The sequence below is a fragment of the Cryptomeria japonica genome, chromosome 6 (genome assembly GCF_030272615.1).
Source record: "Cryptomeria japonica chromosome 6, Sugi_1.0, whole genome shotgun sequence".
NCBI lineage: Eukaryota > Viridiplantae > Streptophyta > Pinopsida > Cupressales > Cupressaceae > Cryptomeria > Cryptomeria japonica.
This window is the reverse complement of record NC_081410.1, coordinates 415,807,959-415,823,036: the sequence shown is the minus strand read 5'-3', so window position 1 is coordinate 415,823,036 and position 15,078 is coordinate 415,807,959.

Below are 15,078 nucleotides of genomic sequence, written 5' to 3'. Positions count from 1 at the left end.
GAAATTTTTTTGCTTATGCACTACTTCCTTCTCATCAGTATGTACTAGGGTTTGGGTTTATCTATTGTCGGGGGGTGTTTTTTCTCACTTTCTGCCATTTATATCAGAAATCAAGAACACCAAAACTCTCAAAACAAAGAAACCCTTCTGCATCTTCTGTCTATTCTAAAAGATCACATAAGAAATAAATAAAACCAACAAGTAGGTGCAGGTGCAGAGTTTTTTCATGGCAGATCCTTTAGTTGAGTTGTTGACTTCACACAACTATCACACTTGGAAGCCCCGCATCACGAGGCTTCTCTGGGCACGAGGGTTGTGGTCTTGTTTGGATGGGGTTCAGCCTCTCTTGTAGCGTCCTTATGAGCTTCTTCAGCACAGAAACAAGATGGATGAGGCCATGGGTTTGCTCTCTTTGCATGTCTTTGACAGTCTTCTGTTTCACCTTGATGAGTCGCTCACTCCTTAGGCTATGTGGTTGAAGTTTGAGTCTCTCTTTGGGAGGGTTAATGAGATTCAGGCATTACAGATTGAGGTAGAGTTGGTTTCCTTGTCACCTAATTCCTTTCCCACCATTGAGGATTTTTTGAACAAGTTCGAGACTAGCAGATCTGTTCTTCAGGGATGTGGCAAGATCAAGACAGACATAGAGTGCATTCACTTGATTCTTTCGAAGCTTCAGGGTCATTTTTAGTTTTTTGCTTCTACTTTCTACTCCACCATGGATGGCTTGGGTGCTTGTTTCACCATGCCTACCTTTGATGTTTTTTGTGAGTGTCTGTCTCATGAGCAGTCTCATCTTTCTCAGTTGGATATGCTCTCAAGCTTCAAGAACAAAGCTTTGGTTGCTCAGTCCTCTAAGGAGAAGTAAAAGTAGAGACGAAAGCCAAAGAAGACTTCTGCAGGTAGTGAGCATTCCTCCAAGCCTCCTCCTAAGTCTAATTCTAAACCACCATTTCCTCTGAAATATGGGAAATCTTCACAGTCTGGTGAGTCTTCCTCCAAGACTAAGAAGAAATCAGGAGACACTTGCAGTTTTTGTGGCAAGGAAGGACATCCAGTTTCCAGGTGTTGGAAATGCTTAGAGGCTTTAGAGGATGCCATGCAGCAGCATCACATCTCCTCACCTCAGGCGTCTTATCCTTCCATAGGAAAAGGTCATGCTCTCACTGCTTGAGCTTCGACCTATGCGTCCACACGGATACTTGATTTTGGTGCTTCTCACCATATGACTCACACTCAACAGTTGGTTACTTATCTTGCCTCTTGTGGTACTTCACAGATTGTAGTGGGTGACTCAGTTCAACTTTCAGTCTTGGGTTTAGGTTTTGTCTCTTTGGATGGGGGTACTCTGCAGGATGTTCTGGTTGTCCCTGACATCTCGACGAACCTCTTGTCCATTTATCAAATTTGTCATTCTGGCTCTGGTAAGACAGTTGAGTTCTCACCACATGATGTGGTTATTCGGGACCTCCATGACTTTGATTTAGTTGTGGCTACTGGGAGTATTGATACTGCATCTCGTCTATACAAATTTGATGGATTTGAGCCCTCTACAGGTGCAGGTTCATGTCTTATAGCACATGCAGATTCAATGAGTAATTTTTGGCATGATCACTTGGGCCATGTCAATTACAGATATCTTCAACAGATGAGTACACAGGTACTTGCTCTTGGGCTCCCATAGATTTCCTGCACTGATGTTGTTTGTCATGGTTGTGTGCTTGGAAAGCATCACAGAGATCCCTTTTCGAAGGGAAGAGTCTCTCGTGCTTTGGCACCCTTGGAGTTGATTCACAGTGATCTCATGTCATTTCCCACTCCTTCTTTCTCTGGGGCCAAGTATGTATTCACTTTTATTGATGACTTCTCCAGACGCACATGGGTGTACTTTCTTAAGTACAAGTATGATGTCTTTGATTCATTTTGAATCTTCAAGATATTTGTAGAGAAGCAATTTGGCTATTCTATTCAACGAATACGTACAGATAATGGGGGGGAGTATGTGAATCAAGCTTTCAAAGATTTTTGCACTGAGCATGGTTTGTAGCATCAATTTACTGTTCCCTACACCCCTCAGCAGAATGGTGTCGCTGAGCGAAAGAACAAAACTTTACGGGAGATGGCAAATTGTATGATTCAGTCCAGGTCCATGGATTCAGTTTTTTGGGCTGAAGCAGTCAATTGTGCCAACTATATTCAGAATCAGATGTCTCACAAGGTGATTCGACATATGACTCCTGAAGAGGCTTGGTCTCATGACAAGCCTGATGTTTCCTTTTTTCGAGTATTTGGCTATAAGGCATGGGCTTTTATTCCTGATGCTCAGAGGAAAGCCATGGAGCGGAAGAGTAGATCCCTCATTTTTGTTGGCTATTATGAGGATGTTAAGGTGTATAGGTTGTTTGATCCTGATTCCAGAGAGGTCTTGTTTCGACGGGATATTCAGTTTGATGAGCGCCTTCCTAAGGTGGATACCCCGACTTCAGTGTCTACTCCTTTGCCTACTCCTTCCATTGCATCTCTTCAGGATTATTTTGAGGATGATTCTGATGATGGTGTTGATGATTCACCATCCCCACCTCCACTTGCTCCACCTCAGATGCCCAAGTGGGCTCACCTTACTGTTGAGGTGGCAAGTTCTATGGCCGGTGATCCTTCAGATACTCGTCACACCCGTTCTCATACTGTGGGTTCTAGTCTTTTGAGTCGTGCCATTTTAGATGATCCTCAGAAGTTTTCAGAGGCTACAGGACACCCTGAGTGGGATTGTGCTATGGAGAAGGAGTATTCTTCTTTGATGAGGAATCATACTTAAGATCTTTGTCCTCTTCCTAAGGGCAGAAAGATGGTTAGGTGTCGTTGGTTGTATTGCACTAAGTATGCAGCTGATGGTTCCATTGATAAGTATAAAGCACATCTTGTTGTGAAGGGTTTCTCACAGGTTGAGGGTATTGATTACTCTGAGACCTTTGCTCCTGTCGCCAAGATGAACTCTATTCACTTTGTACTCTCTCTTGTAGCTTCTCGGGGATGGCCATTTTTTTCAGATGGATGTGAAGAGTGTCTTCTTGCATGGGGACCTTTAGGAGGAAATCTACATGGAGCAGCCTTAGAGATTTATGAAGGACAGTTCTTTGGTTTGCAGGCTTAGGCATTCATTATATGGTCTCAAACAGGCCCCTCAGGCTTGGTATGAGAAGATGGATTCTTTCTTGCTCTCCATTGGTTTCACTTGCAGTCATTCTAATCACATAGTATATATTCAGCTTCTTGAGGGTGAGATCCTTATTCTTGTGCTCTATGTTGATGATCTCCTCATCACAAGTAGCTCATCCTCTATGATTCAGCATATTCAGCGAGCCTTGATGGACCAGTTTGAGATGACAGACCTTGGTCTTCTGCACTATTTCCTTAGTCTTCAGGTGATTCATTCTTCTGATGGGATCTACATCTACCAGTAGAAGTATGCTCTTGACATGCTTCGACACTTTGGTATGCTTGATTGCAAGCCTGCTCCCACTCCTTTTTAGTTAGGGGTTGTTTTGATTCCTACTTGTCCCACTCCTTCAGTAGATTCTACACTTTATAAGCAGTTGGTTGGTAGTTTGTTGCACCTGACTCACGCTCATCTTGATATTTCCTTTGCAGTTGACCTTGTCTCTTGATTCTCCCATGATCCCCATGAGAGTCATTGGAAAGCTGCCAAACATATTTTGCGGTACATTCAGGGCTCTAGTTCTCATGGCATTCACTATACATCAGGGGATCCTCACATTGTTGGCTACACTGACTCCGATTGGGCTAGTGATGTCACTGATCAGAAGTCTACTTCTGGATTTGTTTTCTATCTTAGCTCTATTCCTATCATATGGTCTTGCAAGAAGTAGACTGCTCATGCATTATCATCTACAGAGGCTGAGTACCAAGCTCCTGTGCTCACCAGTCAGGAGATCTTATGGCTTCGACAGTTGATGACTGAGTTTGGTTTTCCTCTTGATAGTCCCACTATTCTATGGTGTGACAATCAGAGTGCTATTCATATTTCTCGCAACCCGGTAGAGCATCAGTGGACAAAGCTCATTGAGCTTCGAATGCATTTCATCGGCCAGTTGATTTGGGATGGTTCTCTCATTCTGGAGTACATTCCCACTGCCGAGCAGGTTGCAGACATCTTCACAAAACCTTTTGCATCATCGCGCTATCTTCAATTGTGCTCTATTCTTGGGGTGAAGGGAGTTGTCCTTGGGGGGTCTTTATGAGGCCTTCCTTCCTTCTTCTTCTTTCAGCATGTTCTTTTATCTCTTTTTGGAGAGGAGTTTTTTCCCACTGGTTTTTCTCCTTTTTTCTCCATTTCATAGAAATTTCATTGTATTTGGGTACCTGATTAGGCCTTGTTGTCGGGACCCATCTTTCCTGCTTTCAGTAGTTGTTCTAGGTTTTAGCTTCTCCCTAAGTCTAGCTTAAGGGGGGGTGTTAGAGTAATCGGGTCTTTACTTGATTAATTAAACAATATTTGTTTAATTCTTTAAGTTCCTTATTATCTATTTTTACACTTAAGCTAGCATTAGGTGCATAATAATTAATTCTTTTATTAATTATTATGTGCAAGCCTAGGTTTTCCTTTTTAGGATTTCTTGACCTATCAGAGGTTGATTTTCTTTTCCTTGTATCATTATCACATTACACATTTTGTGAATATTGAGCTCTCATCTTTTGAGCATATTTTTCTGTGTTTTTGCTTTTAGTTATTTTGCTTCCTTGCTTCTCCTTGTAACAGATTATTCAGCTTGCATAATATCTTTAGGCTCCTGTGGTGTTGTGTTTCTCAACTCTTACAAGATTACAAGGAGATAATACATCGCTAAATTCAAAGGAACAAACCCCCAAGATTAGGATCATAACTCACACAATCACATACAAGGACACACAAAACAAGACAAAAACAAACAAAAGTTAAAAAGACAACAAAAGAAAAAAGACACATGATAGGGGTTACTGTGATGCTAAAAATATGGTATATAAGAAAGGCATACACATATAATGAGACAATAAAACATAATGGAAAGCTTAATCGAAAACTAGATTAAAGATGCAAACAATAAGCCTTCCTTGAAATGTCCCATTTTCCTCTATTCTTGAGGACCTTGAAGGTGTTGGATTGATTGGCTCTCAATGGAGCAATGACTTCCAAAGTGGAAACTCAAGAGTTGAGTAGCTACTTGATCATGATTGATTATGCAAATGATATGAAATGCATGATTGGATTGATTAACTAGATTAACATGCTATGATGAGACTCACAAGGATAGTTATCTGAACTCTTCTGAAGTTCACCCTGTTAGGTTGCAAGCTTGTTAATGCTTTACAATAAGTCCTATTAAGAACTAATTCTGGTTAGGAATCACCCAGTTAAGGGATTTACAAATATGCCTTGATGAGAAGCACAATACTCTATTAGGAGTAACCTCGTAGGAGGATTTAAGAATCCAAGCTAATGGACCACCTTGTTAGAGGATTTAATGAGTAACCAAGATTGTTAGAGCTTACCCGGTTAAGGGATTTCACTTCTGATGTAATTGTTAGAAAACAATAGGTTTTCTTGATCTATTTGAGTAGCACTACATTTGCTTGATTAGATCCTTTTAAGCTTCAATCTGCCTTCACTCAAAGTGCATATCCATTCACTAGTTAGGCAACTACACACTCAACAGGTTTCTGTCAATCTTGCCAACAACCTTTACAAACAACTTCATCAACTTTAAATACAAATCAATTAGGTTGGTAACACAACAAAAACCTAATTCTCATCATCGAGATTACAAACAAGTCGGTACAATTTTGATTGTTAGAAGTCATGACAATCTCTTCACATTCTTCAAGAAAATTCCAACCACTCCATGATCACTGCTTCATCAGACTTTGTAACTCATCACGCACTATGCATTATATGCAATCCACTTTGCTCCTTCCCTAGACAAAAACAAACACGCCAAAACAATTTGAACTTATCCTCATACAATGATCACATGTGTCTCCATCATTACCACTCATCAGATAATAAACCAACAAACTTGATCGGTTAGGGTTTAACAACTGATAGGGTTTACCAGTTACATTGCATAGAAAGGTTTAACCCTTTTCACCGGTTTACCGGTTCAACTTACAAACTTTACATACCAGTTTATAATATCTTCCACAAAGCTCTTATTATCGATTACTAGCCAATATCAAAAACAACAATATCAGCAATAACATGAATACCATTACCTGTTCAATTGACATCAATGACACCATATCATTAATGCAATCTCTATGCAAAATGCCAACAATCTCTCCCTTTGGCATTGATGGCAATACAAATATCAATGCCTCTAATTGTTGCTGAGATTGGTGAATAGGAATCCTGGTTTACATTACCAAGTATTCACCTTGCTCTATATGTCTTCAACTTGTCGCTGGTTCACCTAATCAGACACATAAATCTTCTCCTTAATCACATAATTCTTCTCCCCCTTTGACAACAATGCCAAAGTGAAAGTTTAAAAAAAATGTAATTATGCTCTCACTGTGCATCAACCTCATTTTGTAACTTGATGCTCACCCTATGGAATACATCCACTTCTTCATCAATCCATGTAAAATTTTGCAAGTGGTTCAGGGACTGATGTAATCAACATCATGCTCAACTAACTTCATGAAGAGGGACAACCCCCAATTGACTTCTAAGATACTTGAAAGTTGTCTTCGACAGAGGTTTGGTAAAGATATCTGTAAGCTGCTCCTTGGTAGAAACATGCTCCAAGGCAACATCTTTACTTTGAACTTTTTCCCTCAAGAAGTGATATTTGAATTCAATGTGCTTAGTTCTTGCGTGCAAAATGGGATTTTTTGAAATGTTTATTGCACTTGTATTATCACACAAAATCTTTATTGGTTATGAGATTTCCATCTTCAAACCTTCCAAAATGTGCCTCATCCACATAGCTTGTGTGCAATTCATTTAAGCTGCTACATACTCAGCTTTAGCAATAGATTGTGAAGTACAACTCTGCTTTTTACTACTCCATGAAACCAGCCTTCCTCCTAGAAAGAATTCTGCACCGGTAGTACTCTTCCGGTCATCAATGTTTCCTGCCCAATTAGCATATGTGTATGCTTTCAAATCAAAATTTCCACCATACGGATACCATAACCCATAGTCAATAGTACCTTTCAAATATCTAAAAATTCTCTTGGTGCGTCCTTTGGATTCTTCTGAAATATAGCAGCAATACCAACTATGTGGGCAATATCCAGTCGACTATGAACAACATTGTGTAATTTTCCAATCATTGACTTGTATTCCTTTTCATCTACAGACTTAGATGCATCTTTCTTGGACAATTTACAACCTATAACCATTGGGGTTCCAACTGGTTTACAGTCACTCATACCGAAAGTTTTCAAAACCTCTTTCACATACTTAGATTGAGTAATGAAAATACCATTCTTCATCTGTTGTATCTGTAAGCCTATGAATTTTTTTATTTCCCCTACTAATGACATCTCAAATTCATTCTTCATTTCATCTACAAAACAATTACTCATGGCATCATTACCTCCAAATATAATGTCATCAACAAATACTTCACTAACCAATATTTCATCTCCTTCAAACTTGAGATAAATGTTGTTGTCATCACTGGTTCTAGCAAAGCCTATCTTCATCAGATGAGTATGAAGTCATTCATACCATGCTTTGGGTGCTTGCTTTAATCCATACAAAGCTTTATGAAATTTGCATATCATGTCTTCCTTATATGTCAATGCATAACCATCAGGCTGCTCTATATAAACCTCTTCTTCCAGTATCACATTCAAGAATGCAGACTTAACATCCATCCGGTATACCTTGAACTTCTTATGAGCTACAAATGCAAGTAATGTTCTGACACCTTCCAGTCTTTCCACTGGTGCAAAATTTTCTCCATAATCTTCTCCTTCTTCTTGCACATAACCTTTGCATACTAATCTTGCCTTGTTGCTAACTACAATACCATATTCATTTAACTTGTTTCTAAACACCCATTTAGTACCTATAACATTCTTGTTTACCAGTCAGGGTATTAGGGTACAAGTGTTGTTCTTCTCAATTTGATCCAACTCCTCCTCCATAGCTTTCACCCAATGATCATCACCAACTCCCTCCTTAGCACTTCTAGGTTCAAACGTGGAGGTCATGCAAGAGTTCTCTCTTATTTTCCTTCTAGTTAGTACATCGACATCCTTATCTCCAATTATCTGTTCAGGAGTGTGATTCAGTCTCACATACCTAGGAATAACATGATCATTCTCTTCAGGTTCAACTTCTTCATTATCATCTTCTTCTATTTTTTTTTGTTCCGGTTGAACAAGTACATCAAGATTTTCTTTACCAGTTTTTGATTTAACAATTTCAGGTTCCAAAAGAAAAATGCAAGGATCTTCATCCTTCTTCTCAGAACTGGTTCCATCTGAAACTTCAAGACATTCATCTACATGAACATCAGCACTCTCAACAATTTTCTGTGTCCGGTTGTTGAAGCATTTTTAGGCCTTACTCTTGGTGGAATAGCCAAGAAATATGCCTTCATCACTCTTAGCTTCAAACTTTCTTATGTAATCACCTCTTTTAATAAAACATTTGCTTCCAAATATCTTAAAATAGCTAACATCGGGTGATCTTCCATACCAGTATTCATATGGGGTCTTGTCCTTACCTCTTTTCACCAGAACTCGGTTCATTGTGTAGACAGTTGTACTTACAGCTTCTTTCCAAAATATTTTTGCTACACCTCCTTGTATCAACATAGTCCTAGAAGCTTCAACCACTAACCAGTTGTTTCTCTTTGCTATACCATTTTGTTGTGGTGTCCTTGGTGCAGAAAGATACCGCTTGATACCATTATCATCATAATACTTAGTGAACTCCACAGAAGTGAATTCACCGCCTTGATCTGTTCTTAGACATTTTATCTTTTTGCCACTCTCTTTCTCAGCTAAGGCTCTGAATGCCTTGAATTTACCAAAAGCTTCATTCTTATCCTTCAAGAATGTGACCCACATCATCTTTGAACAGTCATCAGTGAAGATCATGAAATATCTGTCACCTTGAATGCTTCTTGTTCTTATTGGTCCACATAGATCTGTATGAACCAAATCTAACAAGTACTCTACTGAGAAGGACTTGCTCTTGAAAGTTGAAGAAGTCATATTCCCTAGCTGACATTCTTTACAAAAAGCATTAACCGGTTTGTCTAGCTGAGGTAGACCTCTTACTATCTTAGACTTGCTTACTTTAACAATATTGTCAAAATTTATATGACAAAATCTCCTATGCCAAAGCCAGCTATCATCTACTTTTGCAATCAAACAATTTCTAACTTTAGGATTGAGATAAAATAGATTACCTTTGGTCTGTTTCCCAGTTGCAATCAATTCACCTTTGTTGTCAAAGATTTTGCATGTTCCATTTCTAAACTCAAGTGGGTATCCTCTTTCATTAATTTGTACCACACTTAAAAGATTGTGCTTTAGGCCTTCAACCTAATAGACATCGTCGGCACTGCTCTTCCCATTAAGAGAAATAGCTCCCTTACCTTTAACCATACAGGGCGAGTCATTGCCAAATCTGAGAACAACACCATCAAGTTCCTTCAGGGAAAGAAATTTGCTCTGATCACTGATCATGTGATGTCAACAACCACTATCAATGATCCAATCATCAGAGTTATCCATTCTGGATACTAGTGCCTTCTGATCTGATACTTCTTCCTTAATAGCTACAAACACAATATCTTCACTGGCATCATCATCAATAATACGATTGTCAATAGCTACAAGACAATCTCTCTTGCCTTTACCCTTATACTTCTTAAATTTGTCTCTCTTGTATTCATTTTCACCATTAGGGCAATTAGCTACTATATGACCAATCTTGTTGCATGCAAAACATTTTAAAGGTAGCTTACCTCTATATTTATCAGTGCCTCTAGGCAGTCATTTTGCCGATAATGCTTCAAGTTCCACTAAGTTGTCTTCATCATCGACATCTTTGCTGGATCTAGATTCATAGCTATGGCCGGTATCTCTACTTCTTCTCACAGATGGGTTAGAAACAGAAGGTCTGAATGCAGATTTTGATTTTTGTACACTACCATCATAGCCATTTAGTTTAAAACCAGTAAGTTTGCCAATAATAGAGTCAAGAGTTACCTTTGTCTTGTCAATGGATTTTAGCTTCTGAATAGTTGCAACTCGGGTAGCATAGACTGGTAGCAGGGTTCTTAGTACCTTACTGATTACTGTGGCATCTTTCACTTTCCCTCCTGCACTCTTTATCTCACCAACTATCTCTTTAATCCTTTGACCACACTATTGGATATTCTCACCTTCAGACAATCTCATGTCATCAAACTTTCCTCTTTGGCAATCTTAACATGTTCAACACCGCTATAAATCTCTTCAAGTTTTTGCCACACTTCATGTGCAGTTTCAAGACCATGAACATCTACATATTTAACATTAGACAGAGAACTGATAATATCCTCTAATGCTTGGTGATTTTCTTGTTGTTATTTCTTCTGATCATCAGTCAGGATTCCAGTAGGTGTAATATACTTAGTTTCTATATGATCCCAATACTGACTACTAAGACTCTTAATGCAAATCTTCATTCTAACACTCCATATTCTATAGTTATCTTTGTTGAACTTCGGACATTCTTTCTTCATCATGATCTACAGGATCTTTTCCTCAAGTTGTTAGGCTTTTAGATTAAGAGGACCTGAGATGGTCTGATACCAATTGATGGTATGATGAAAGAATAAGTATCCAGTAGAATACTGAGAGGGGGGGGGGGCAGGGGTGAATCAGTATTTTGAAAATTTGATACAAAGTTCCCAAACTCAAACTCAGTCACACAAAGTAAACATATCTCAGTCAAGATCAATATTCATAAGAATAATTGACATCAACTGGTTTAACTGTTATGACAACTTAATAGTAAACAACTTTAATCTTGTAAACATCGACAATTTTTAATCATAACTCAACATATTCATCTCTCAATGCTTCTAGTTATCATGCCTTATCAGAAGTTAACCGAATCAACAAATAAGATCATAACCACAAAAACATTCACCACTTGACACAAATGTTTATACGTGGAAAACCCAAATAGGTAAAAACCACAGTGAGATGAGACTCACAAGGATAGCTATCTGAACTCTTCTGAAGTTCGCCCTATTAGGAGCCAAGCCTATTAAAGCTTTACAATAAGTCTTGGTAAGAACTAATTCCAGTTAGGAATCACCCGGTTAAGGGATTTACAAATATGCCTTGATGAGAAGCACAATACTTTGTTAGGAGTAACCTCGCTGGAGGATTTAAGAATCCAAGCTAATGGACCACTTTGTTAGAGGATTTAATGAGTAACCAAGCTTGTTAGAGCTTACCCGGTTAAGGGATTTCACTTCTGCTGTAATTGTTAGAAAACAACAGGTTTTCTTGATATGTCTGAGTATCACTACATTTGCTTGATCATATCCTTTTAAGCTTCAATCTGCTTGCACTCAAAGTGTAGATCCATTCACTGGTTAGGCAACTACACACTCAATAGGTTTCTATCAATCTTGCCAACAACCTTTACAAACAACTTCATCGACCTTAAATACAAATCAATTAGTTCAGTAACACAACAAAAACCTAATTCTCATCATCGATATTACAAACAAGTCAGTACAATCTTGATCGTTAGAAATCATGACAATCTCTTCACATTCTTCAAGAAAATTCCAACCGCTCCATGATCACCACTTCATCGAACTTTTTAACTCATCATGCATTGTGCATTAGATGCAATCCACTTTGCTCCTTCCCTAGACAAAAATAAATGCACCAAAACAATTTGAACTTATCCTCATACAATGATCACATGTGTCTCCATCATTACCGCTCATCAGATAATAAACCAACAAACTTGATCAGTTAGGGTTTACCAGTTACATTGCATAGAAAGGTTTAACCCTTTTCACTAGTTTACCAGTTCAACTTACAAACTTTACATATAGGTTTACAACATCTTCAACAAAGATCTTCTTACCGGTTACTAGCCAATATCAAAAACAACAATATCAACAATAACATGAATACTATTACCGGTTCAATGGACATCAATGCCAACATTGTTGACATTTGGCATTATAACAAACAATGGGCGATTGTTGGCATTTCAATAAGGATGTTGTGAAGGTTGTTGATGATTATGGATATAACTGATTAAGGATGATTTACTGTCTTGATATTATTATTTTGTCATTGATGTCAAGAAATTGATTTTCTAAATCAGTATGATGTTGCCATATCTTGAGAAGTATGATTTGATGAGTATAAAGATGTCAGTAAAAGACACAAAAATAATATGATGAATAAGGGGATGAATAAGGTATTCAATGGGCAACTATTACCGAGTCAGACAATGATGAGATCATGATGTTTAGATTGTTTTAACATCATACATATGTTGTAAATTGTAAGGTTAATACTATACTATGTTACCAAGCAAAGAACCTAGTTGGTAAACCCTAAGGAACCTAGTCGGTAAACCCTAAGGTTATCACTATCGGTTAATGAAGGTAGAATGTCTACCGAGTAAAGTTTAGTATTCACCGAGTTGTAACCGAATTGTAACAGAATACATTAAATGGTTACATGCGTTATTTAATGAAGGAAGTTAATGAGCTAGAACTAATTAAATGATTGTTATGTCGTGCATGAAGTTTGTTAATGAATCTAAGGCAAAGGAAAATCGGCATGAAGATCTACAGCGCAAATTGAACCGCATTACCCTAGCACAAGTTCCAAGAAATGTATGCAAGTTCCTAGGTGGGGTAAAACATTTTTCAGATCGAAGGATACATTGAACCTGGACAAGTTTGAAGATCTGATGGCTATGATTGATCATGGGAAGTCTGATTAAAGAGATTAAGCGGTTAGCTAATTGTTTATAAATAGGGAGTTGTTGATAAACAATGCATGCGAGCAAATGTATGCACAGGGATGCTACATAGTGATTACTGAGCACAGAAGCTTGAAGACCTGTTTGAATAATAGAGTATAGAAGCCCAACAGATGGACAAGATTAGTTCTATGTCTAGATTGTATTGAACAAATAAGAATCTGCTTTAGCATTTTAGATGTGAAGTTGCAGATAGATTTTTATTACTGTTATTTTGTGAAAGTGACAGAAAATCTCTTAACTGAGTGGACTTAACAATCTTATTTGTAAAACCCTCTAGCAAGGTGACATTTTGATTGAGTGTTTGAAATCCTTTAACAAGGTCACTTCTAACAAGGTGAAGATCCTAACAGATCTGAGGGAAATCCCTTAGCCGTGTCACATCCAGCAATGTGTTTGTAATCTTTAACAGGATTTGCTTTTAACCAAGCATACTCTAGAAAAGTATATTTCTTAGTGGGTCTAAAATCCCATAGTGGTTTTTCCCTATTTGGGTTTCCATGTTAAATCTGGTGTTATGAGTGATATGATGTTTATATGCTTTTGAGTTTGCATGTTTAACAGTTTTGGTTATATTACTGAAGTATATGTTACCGAGGTTGAATCTGATGTTTTTATGGAAGATTAAGTTTGTATGATTCACCCCCCCCTCATCTTGTTGGCTATTGGATCTGTACTTACATTAAGTATCGAAACTATCAATTGGTATCAGAGCTTTGGACTGCGGAAGAAAATTTTTAAAGGTACTTGAGGCAAAGATCCAAAGATGTATAAGAGGGATGCACTAAAGCTGAACAAGTCAAGTTTCTCTACATGACAGAAAATGATGAAGCTGCACCTATCAAGAATTGGAGAATATGTTGTATATTATCTGGAGAATGATTTCATCACACTGAGCACCTATCCATTGACTATGGAAGAAATAAAGGCAAAGCAAGAACATATCCAAGCAATGATTGAAATAACATCTGCATTGACCAACTCAGAGTTTAATGATCTAGAAGGCTGCAATGATGCAAAGGCAATGTGGGACAAGCTCATATCTGTATATGGCAGTGATGAACATGTTCAAAGAGAAAAAGTAGATAGTATAAGAGGACAACTTGAATCTATGAGGATGAATGAAGGTGAGAACATAACTCATTACAGTACAAGACTAAAGGAGATTGTCAATCAAATCAAAGGAGTAGGTGGAACTATTGAAGAAAAGGATATAACAAGTAAGTTGTTAAGAACCCTTCTACTGGCTTATGCAATCCGAGTCTCTACAATCAATGAATTGAGGTCTGTACCTAATATGCCAGTTTCTTTAGATGTTAATATTGGTAAGCTACATGCATTTGAGTTAAGTAACTTTGATAACAGTGGATCTTTGGTAAATAAAGTTGAATCTGCATTTAGTTCTTTTTATCTTGATGAATCTAATGATTACAATGAAAGAAAATACAAGTACTCTAAAGGAGATCACAATGGAGCAAGTGTAAGATTTTGTAAGAACATGGAAGAAGTACACAAACTATATGAGGAAATCAGAAAGCAGGAAGAGTTTGAAGCACTATTAGCTAGAAGGTTACCAAGAGGCAAAGGTAAGTATAAAGGAAAACTACCTTTGAAATGTTTCAATTGTGATAAAATAGGACATATGGCTTCTAACTATCCTGACAAAGATTCTACTGAAAATAGAGATTACCGAGATGACAGACAGAAAGATAATCATTACAGAGGACACTGAGACTTCAGAAGAAGAGATAGAAAGACATGCTTAATAGCTGATGAGGAATCCAATGATGATAAATCAAATGAAACTGATACAGAGGAAGTAGTTTATGTGGCTATCAAAGATGGATCAGATGAAGAAAGGTATGAAGAAAAAGCCCTAATATCTCACATAAATACTAATGATTCTTGGATCATAGATAGTGGATGCTCACATCATATGACAGGTGATAAACACAAGTTTGTTATGTTAGAAGATTATGATGGAGGCTATGTAAGATTTGGTAATGATGCACCATGTCCAGTAAGAGGTAAAAGATCTATAA